Source organism: Capricornis sumatraensis, chromosome 5 (assembly GCF_032405125.1).
Source record: "Capricornis sumatraensis isolate serow.1 chromosome 5, serow.2, whole genome shotgun sequence".
In the NCBI taxonomy this organism is placed as follows: domain Eukaryota; kingdom Metazoa; phylum Chordata; class Mammalia; order Artiodactyla; family Bovidae; genus Capricornis; species Capricornis sumatraensis.
Window position 1 is genome coordinate 53,747,906 of NC_091073.1, and position 8,926 is coordinate 53,756,831.

Sequence of the window (8,926 nt, forward strand, 5' to 3'; positions counted from 1 at the left end):
ACAAGTATTCCATTGTATATAATACATACCACATATTCTTTATCCTTTCATCTGTCATGGACATTTAGGTTGTCTCCATGTCTTGGTTATTGTAAATAGTGTGGCTATGAACATAACGGTACATGTATCTTTCTGAATTACAGTTTTGTCCAGATATATGTCCAGGTGTGAGATTGCTGGAGCATATGGTAGTTCTCCTTTTAGTTTTTTGCTTTTTGAGTAACCTCCATACAGTTTTCCATGATGGCTGCATCCCGTTTACCTTCTACTGCCCTGAATTCAGACTCCCCTGGTGGCTCAGATGGTAACGCGTCTGTCTACCATGCGAGAGACCCGGGTTCAATCCCTGGGTTGGGAAGATCCCCTGGAGAAGGAAATGGCAATCCACTCCAGTACTATTGCCTGGAAAATCTCATGGAAGGAGGAGCCTGGTAGGCTACAGTCCATGGGGTCGCAAAGAGTCGGACAGGACTGAGCAACTTCACTTCACTTCAGCCCAATTCAGGGGACTGGAAGAAAGCACACCAGATCCCCTCTAGTGCCAGCAAATATAGATGACACTAAGTAATTTAAATGGGATGAGTGCATGGATCTGGCATCACACTCCCTGAGTTTGACTCCCACGTTCACCACTTATTAGGGGTATAAAATGCACAAGTTTCAAACCTTCTTCTTGTCTCATCTTTTTCATCTCTAAAATAGAAATGGTAATAGAACCTACCTTACAGGGTTACTGTGTAGGGTAGGCAAGATGAATAAATGAGACGCAGTGGTTAGCCCAGGCTCTGACTCATGCTTACCAGTTAATACCTAGTTGCCATTGTTTTCAATAGCTCGAGGTGAAGGCCACATATCAGGCCAACTGTGCCAAAAATCTTTTGCCTACTTTAGTATGGGTGAACACGTTTCTTAAGGTGCAGGAGAAATAGAGTTTGTCATAACTGCAGCAATGTGTTAATCACGTGGCCTTTATCAGGATATGGCTATCTCTTTTAAGTGTTTACTGTGTGCCAGGTTATCCTTCATGAAGTGCTGTCAAGGTCACATGTCAATTAGCTTGAAATTACTGATTAACCATTTTAGTAACTATCTGTCTCTTTCATCTTCCAAGCGGAAGCCTGAGCTGCCCAAAGAAGGAGTGAGGAACCTTGACATTTTTCTGGAGGTAAACTCCAAAGAGGAGGATTATTAACACTTGCCAAGTCCAAACTAGGGTGTGGGAGATGGTAGGGTGTTACTCAGTCCCTTGTACTGTTCTGGCTGTCCAGCCAGCCTAGCGAAGCCTTTAGCCAGGGAGCGTCTCCCCGCTCTTAAAGTTGGCTTCTGCTTCTCTCCTGGTGAAATCCCAAGGTCACCTACAGGTGAGACAGTGGTGGTGGAGTGGTGGCAGAGTCAAGAATTGTCAGGTCTTCAGGGCTTTGACCTCAGCAAGGCACGCTAACTTCATGTACTCCTGACACCACATCTAGAGATAAGATCTAGTCAGAGGGGAAATAAGAAGATAACTGTTGGAGGCGTGGAAAGAGTCCAGGGGAGTAGAGTTGGGGGAAATTCAGGTGATAGGATGTACTACCAGGCTAACAGTGCGCTTTGGTTTCAATGAGGTGGTACTAGTGTTAAAGAACCAGACTGCCGATGCAGGAGACATAAGAGACAAGGTTTGATCCCTGGGTTGCGACGATCCCCTGGAGGAAGGCATGGTAACCCACTCCAGTATTCTTGCCTGGAGAATCTCACAGAGGAGCCTGGGGGGCTACAGTCCATAGTGTCACAAAAAATCAGACACACTGAAGCAACGTAGCACGCATACGTGAGGTGAAATTGGAATTGAACTGCCGCTTCAGTTTTATGCATCAAAGTGTCTTTGGCAGGGAATCGTGGTGGTCCAGTGATTATAGCTCTGCAGGTTCATTACAGGGCGCACGGGTTCAAACCCTGGTCAGGAAACTAAGATCTCACAAGCCACATGGTATGGCCACATAATAAATAAATATTTTAAAAAATATGCCTCTTGCATATTCCTTTGTTTCTGTGCCCTGTATTCCTTTCATATTCTTACCAAATGAATGTGGCATCATGGAAACTTTATTTGCAGGGAAGAGGTCAATGTTGCCTTTAAAAAAATGGGGGCAGGAGATACTTCTGTCTCACCGCAATTGCCATAATCTAAAGACCCTGGGAGGAAGTTGGTGATGGTAGCTTGGGGAAGGTAGGGGTGAGCAGGGGCGGATCTCTGGAGAGCCTGCCTGCTCCGCCTCGCCTGAGGCTGCTCTGCTTTCTCCAGCCACACTCTCCCTCACTCTACCCCCTCTCCTCATCCCTGCCTCGCATTCTTATTCACTCAATTGCGTGTGTTAGTTTCTCAGCCATCTCAGACTTTGCAACTCTATGGACTGTAGCCCGCCAGGCTCTTCTGTCCATGGAACTTTCCAGGCAAGAATACTAGGGTGGGTAGGCATTCCTCTTCTCCAGCAGACCTTCCTGACCCAGGGGTTTAACCTGGGTTTCCCACATTGCAGGCAGCTTCTTTACCATCTGAGCCACCAGGGAAATCCCTGTATGTGCAAAGGAAAACCTCAATTAATTTTTGTTGCATGAACAAAAGAACTTGGATTTTGAGGCTCTGTATACAAAGATTACATTTGTGTGTGTGTGTGTGTGTGTGTGTGTGCCAGCCAGAAAGCCAGGATAGAGTGAGGTTTATAGCTAAGATAAATAAATAAATTTTCCCCCCTATAAACAAAAATATTACAGTCTAAGGGAAGAGACATTGTGTTCTTTTTTTTTTTTTTTCCCCTAAACTTTTCTGTCAGGGAAAGTCTTGGAAGTTTTGGCTCTAACTAACTATTCTGTGGAAGATTAATAAAGGGCAAAGACACATATCACAGACCCACATCTGGTACATTCCTTATGAAGCACAGACTGAACTGGCCAGGAATGCAAGAAGCTGAGCCCTGAACCCTGCACCACACAAAGGTCCTAGATTTTAACAAATACACAGGGAAACAATGTACACTCATTTTAAACACCCCCTCTACACCACCACCATCACACTTGTCCCAGCATTAATCAACCACCAACCTAGAATCAAACACAGGAGGAAAATACTCAGAAGGAAAGGGGAATGTTGACATGACACAAAGGACAGGAATGAAGAAGCTGCTAAGTCAGTGTTAACCACTGATCTCCAGATATACGTGGACAGCAGTAATACTCATCAGGGTTAGAGACAGAACATCTATCAATTTAGAGACAATACTGAGGGGGTTTTGAGGGCAGGGCAGGGCAGGGCTCCTCTCTCTACATGGCCTGTGATTTGCTTTGCAGCAAAAGAATACTGAACTGGAAACTACTGCAAACTTTTCCATTAGAATGCATGTGTGTACCTAAGGTAAAGTAACCAGGAGAAGCCTGGATACATAGGAATAATTCCCCAAGGCCTGCAGCTGTTGCTTCCTGAATCTTTTTTTTTTTTTCTATTTCAGAAGGTTTTTTGCACGTTGCTTTATTTACAACACCAACTTTAAAAGTCACTGAACTAAAATTAACTGGACAATAAACTAGGCAGAAATTGCTTTACAAAAAGGGAAAGCCCAAAATGCCACTTTCTATAGGGAACCCACAGTTCAATTTTATTCAGAGCAAAGAAAAGAAACTTTCAATCATACTGGAAGAAACTGGGCCTTAAGTTTGGGAACTGTACTAAAACTACACATGCAATGAGGACAACATTCTGCTAACACAATTGACTTGCTGCTGCATTTGTTGACTGTTTTTCTAATATTAACAATTATAAACAAAGCAGTGCAACTAGTATTTGGAATAATCCTTACAGTGTTACAGCGTTAGACATGAAATTTCACTTCTCCTCACACCACTGGTTCTCTTTGCGTACCTGGGCTTCCTCTTCTTCAGTAAAATCATTTTTGATATTGAATGTCTTTCGAATCTCCTCAGTTTTGTCCTTGATCATATTAGCAACAGTCTTGCAGGTAACGTCAAGCAAACCTTTGATGTCTAAGTAGTTTGCTGCCAATATAAGCTCAAAGAGTGTCCCTTGGTCAACTTTCAGGAATTCTTGATCCCAAACAGGTATATCATCTGTTCGTTTTTCTTTGTTCTCATCATCCTCAGGAGGAGGAGGATCATCCTTGTGGTGGGTGCACCACTGAATGACCTTTTTTAATATTGCTACATTAACATTTGGCAAGGGGACTGGATCATCATCTCCTTCATCATCCATTCCCAAATCTTCCAACATAGTCTTGATGGTCACAGACTGTTTTGCGATTTCAACATCAACTTCAAATATCTCTCCATCAGAACTCTCCAACTTAATTGAAGGCATGGTGTTAGGTCTCAAGGAGATGGTGGGCCGCAGGCTGAAGTGAGCAGGGCGACGTCGTCAATCAGCAAAACTGAAAAGCGGAGAACAAGGCCACTACAGCCCTGAATCATTTTGAAGTCTACTATTTTGGGCATACCAAAAGGAACATTGATCCTTAAGTGATTAACCACAAACCACCCCCGCCTCGACTCTAGCCGTAATTCTTCCCTTCTTGATTTAATCTAAAATTGTTCATCCAGATTAAGGCCAAAGACTTTCTAAACCTTCATTTAAAAATAAAAGAGTAAAAATCCAGGCACATTAACCCATTAACACTCATTGGCTCTGGTTAGTTTATCACATTTCCACAATGGAATAGGACCCAGAAGGTAAGGTAAGGCAGGGAGGCATGGGGAAGTAGGGGGAGACGAGTTTGGGAGGGGAAAGATTCTCAGTTTACCCACATTTCAGCCTGATAAGGGAGGCAAGCACGTCTCCTTTTTATAGTGGAGGCAATTGAGGCTCAGAGAGTCACGTGAATTAGCTGACACCATGGCTTTGGTGAGTCCTGGAGCCCAGGACACTGGTCTTTCCATCATGTTGCTTCCCCCCGAGACTTGCTTGGTTTGTCCTGAGAATTTCAGAGAAATGCCCTCATCAGTGAGGATAGCTCGGGAACACCATAAAGCCTAAGAAACGTTAGTTTTCCCTTGGACTTTGCAGTTCCTGAGCTATGAACTCCCACCTGACAACTGAGAAAGTAAATATATATCATCTAGGGGGAATGATTGATAGTATAAGTTATAACAATCTATTTAGTATCCATTCAACACATATTTATTGATCACCTACATGTGCCAGGCACTGTTTTAGGCTGGGGAGATACAATAATCAGTAAAAATGAGGAAACGTGTAATAAACAAAACATACAGCGTTTTCCGTATGGCAGATGGGGAATAAGTACCATGGAGGAAAGGGGAACGCAGAAGCTGGATGGGAAAGATGATGGGTGTGATATTATGTAGTTAGGATGAACCTATTGATATGATAAATTTTGAGCCAAGTCTCCAAGAAGATGAAGGAGTAAACCATGAGGATACATGGGAAGAGTGTTCTGGGCAGAGGGGATGTCAGATACCAAGACCTCACTCTAAAACATTAATGACACATGTTTAAGAAAACCCCAAGTAAAAAAGTTGTTCAGTGGTTTCTGCAGACATAGATTTTGATTCAGGGGGGAAAATATGTAGTTAATATATGAGCCTAAAATTTAAACATTTGGCTCATAATTACCAGAGAAGAAATCAACCTCTGAATCTTGGACTGTGGTTTAAGTAGGAAATGATCCTTTGAAATCACTTTTTCATTAGGAAAAGCTTTAATTTATCTATCAGTTAATAATTTACTGAGTTTGAGAAGGTTTTTGGATCACATATTGATCAAACCTGATCCTTTCCTATTGTATTTGAGTTCTCGCTGTGGTATTGCACGGAGCAAAGATATATTGTGGGAACAGGCTCGTCATCATAATGGTTCAATGTGCAATAGACATGATTTGGTTCTGCCCAGACTCCAGGGAATTCACCCCAGAAGGTTTTCAATGAAGAGAAGAAATGTACTGGTGAGGAAGGGATGAACTGTTTTATATAGCTTGGATTTCAGTGCAATTCAATACAGTACGGACACCTTATGCCTCTAGACTAGGAGATAATAGCAGCTGTTGGCTTTATAGGTAATCATAATACTGTCTTGACTTCTGCTGCTGCTGATTGGTCTGCTGCTGCTGATTGCTTTTGCTCACTCTGAGCAGGGTCTCTAGGCTCCTGGGTTCAACAAAAGTTTATTGAATACATGTTTTCTTAGTCTGCTCTGAGTGCAATAACAAGCTACTATAGACCGGGTGACTAATAAACAACAGAAATGTACCTCACACAGTTCTGAAGGCTGGGTCATCCAGGGTCAGTGTGCCTGTAAATGTGGTGTCTGAGACCCCTTCCTGGTTTGTAGATGGAGGTCTTCTAGCTTAGTCCTCATATGGCTGGAAAGAACAGGGAGCTCTCTGAGGTCTCATTCATAAGGGCGACTAATGTGATTCATGAGGACTCTACTCTCATGACCTCACTGCCTCCCAAAGGCCCCTTCCCTTAATACCGTAACACTGGGGATTAGACTCAACAGTTTATTATAAAGCAGCTTTGCATTAGATGCTTTTGCCCACACATTCTGAACATGTTTAAGGTAGGCTAGGCTCAGCTATGATGTTCAGCAGGTGAGGTGTAGTAGATGCATTTTGACTTAATGATAGTCTCAACTTGCAATGGGTTTATTGGGACATAACCCCATCTAAGTTGAGGGAGATCTATTTAGGTGATTTTAAAAAGTTTATTAGTAAACAGTAAAACGTGAAATGTTATGACTATCAAAGCAAACCAATGGGGCATGGTGGCTGAGAATAACAGATTCTCTAGCTTGAAAGAATCAAGGGGAGCTTCTCTAAGGAGGTAATGCTTAAGCAGAGACCTACAGCATCAGAAGGAGCTAGTGGGGGGAGCTGTTGGGGCAGAGCGGCCCTAATGGAGGGGTGTTGGTGTTGCAGAGGGGTGGTGGTGTGGAGGCTGCAGTGTGTCCAGGACTACGTGAGGCCAGCATGAGCAGAGTGCAAAGTGAGCTTGCAAAGAATGACATGACTGCTGTTTCATAAAAGCACCAAAAGCAGCAGTATTCCTTCAGTTGTATGGATCACACAGATACAAAAGTACTTGCAGGAGGTAAGAATAAGATGAACCGCCTTTATCGTATATAGATAGAGGGGGTGTCACTTATTCTTTATGTCAGATTAATTGGAATGTCATATACATACAGTACATTTTTTAATGTGCTAAGTCACTTCAGTCGTGTCCAAATCTTTTTGACTCTCTGGACTATAGCCTGCCGGGCTCCTCTGACCTTGGGATTTCCCAGGCAAGAATATTGGAGTGGGTTTCCATTTCCTTCTCCAGGAGATCTTCCCAACCCAGGGATCGAACCCTGGTCTCCTGCATTGCAGGCAGATTCTTTACTATCTGAGCTGTAAGTTTTGACAGACACGTAAGTTGTGTCGCTACCGCCACAGTCAAGATTAAGAATGGTTTTACCACCCAGAAGAACTCCCTCTGTAGTGATTTCCTCCTCTATCCCCAGCTCCTGGCAACCACTGGTCTGTTTTTTGTTCCTGTGTGCTTCTTTGTCCTTGGGATTATCCCAGCAAAAATACTGGAATAGGTTGCCGTTTCCTCCTCCAGGGGATCTTCTTGACACAGAGGTCAACCAGTGTCTCCTGTATTGCAGGTGAATTCTTTACTGCTGAGCCACCTGGGAAGCCCCTTTGTCCCCACAGTTTTTGCCTGAATGAATTATATATCACATAATGCTTTTTGATTCTGGCTTCTTCACTTAGCATAACATATTTGAGGTTTATTCATGTTTATATGTACTAGTAGATTACTCTTTTTTATTGCTGAGTAATATTCCTTAGTGTGGATGTATCGTGTTTTGTACTATTCCACAACTGAAGGTGTAAAAATGAATAAAGAAAAATATCTTTTCAAAATGGAGTGAGGAAGCCCTGAAAGGAAAGCTGTCACACATGCACCAGTGTGGCAGCTTCCTTTAAATAGCCCAACAGGAAGAAGGAAGATTTTCTTCTTTCCCAGCAGCAACTCAGCCAGTGAGCAGCCACCACAACCCCAAATTCTTGTTCTCCTCCAATAAACATTTGTTCAAGCAGCTCCTCCCAACTTCCTTTCTTTTATGAAAGAAATGCTCCTCTCCTTTGCCCTCTGGACTTGTCTATGATTCATCTCAGTTGTCATGTCCCAAACTGCAATTCCTCTGCTACTCCCAAACAAACTGGGTTTTGCTGGCTAAACCACTTACCTTTTTGCTTTAAATGTTCACAAAGGTCATTGGGTGGCTTCCAGGTTTTGACAATAACAAATCCACTGTCAATATTTCTGCCCAGATTGACCTGGGTTCGATCCCTGGGTCGGGAAGATCCCCTGGAGAAGGAAATGGCAATCCACTCCAGTACTATTGCCTGGAAAATCCCGTGGACAGAGGAGCCTGGTAGGCTACAGTCCATGGGGTCGCAAAGAGTCGGACACGACTGAGCGACTTCACTTAGGCTAACTACTTAGGAGTAGGATTGCTAGGTCATATGGTAGTAGCTTGTTTACCTTTATAAAAAAGTATGGCACTGTTTTTCATGATAGTGTACCATTTTACATTCTTTCTTTGAACGTAGGAATGTTCTAGTCATCACAGGAACAAATCAGTGAGCACAAGTCTTTTTGAGTTTGTTTTGTTTAGAGATAATTGGTTCTTTTTTTTAATCTCACTCAATTTTTAGCATTCACTTCTAGATTCGATTTTATGTTGTTTGGATGTGGGTAGAGAATGTTGTAGATATTTTGTGACTAACAGTAGAAGATATAATAACTGGGTCCCAAACTGAGAGAAGCTGACAGAAGCAGAGAAGGCTCAGTCAAGGTGATTTAAGAGGAGAGGGCAGTACTTGCTTTTATTTTTCAGAAAAAAAAACTAGATTGTTTTTCTCTCTTC

General features: G+C 42.8%; 1 pseudogene; it reads right to left on the minus strand.

The window, feature by feature from the left end:
* Positions 1–3,825: 3,825 nt before the first annotated feature.
* On the minus strand, positions 3,826–4,348 carry LOC138080307 (S-phase kinase-associated protein 1 pseudogene; annotated as a pseudogene).
* Positions 4,349–8,926: the final 4,578 nt, after the last annotated feature.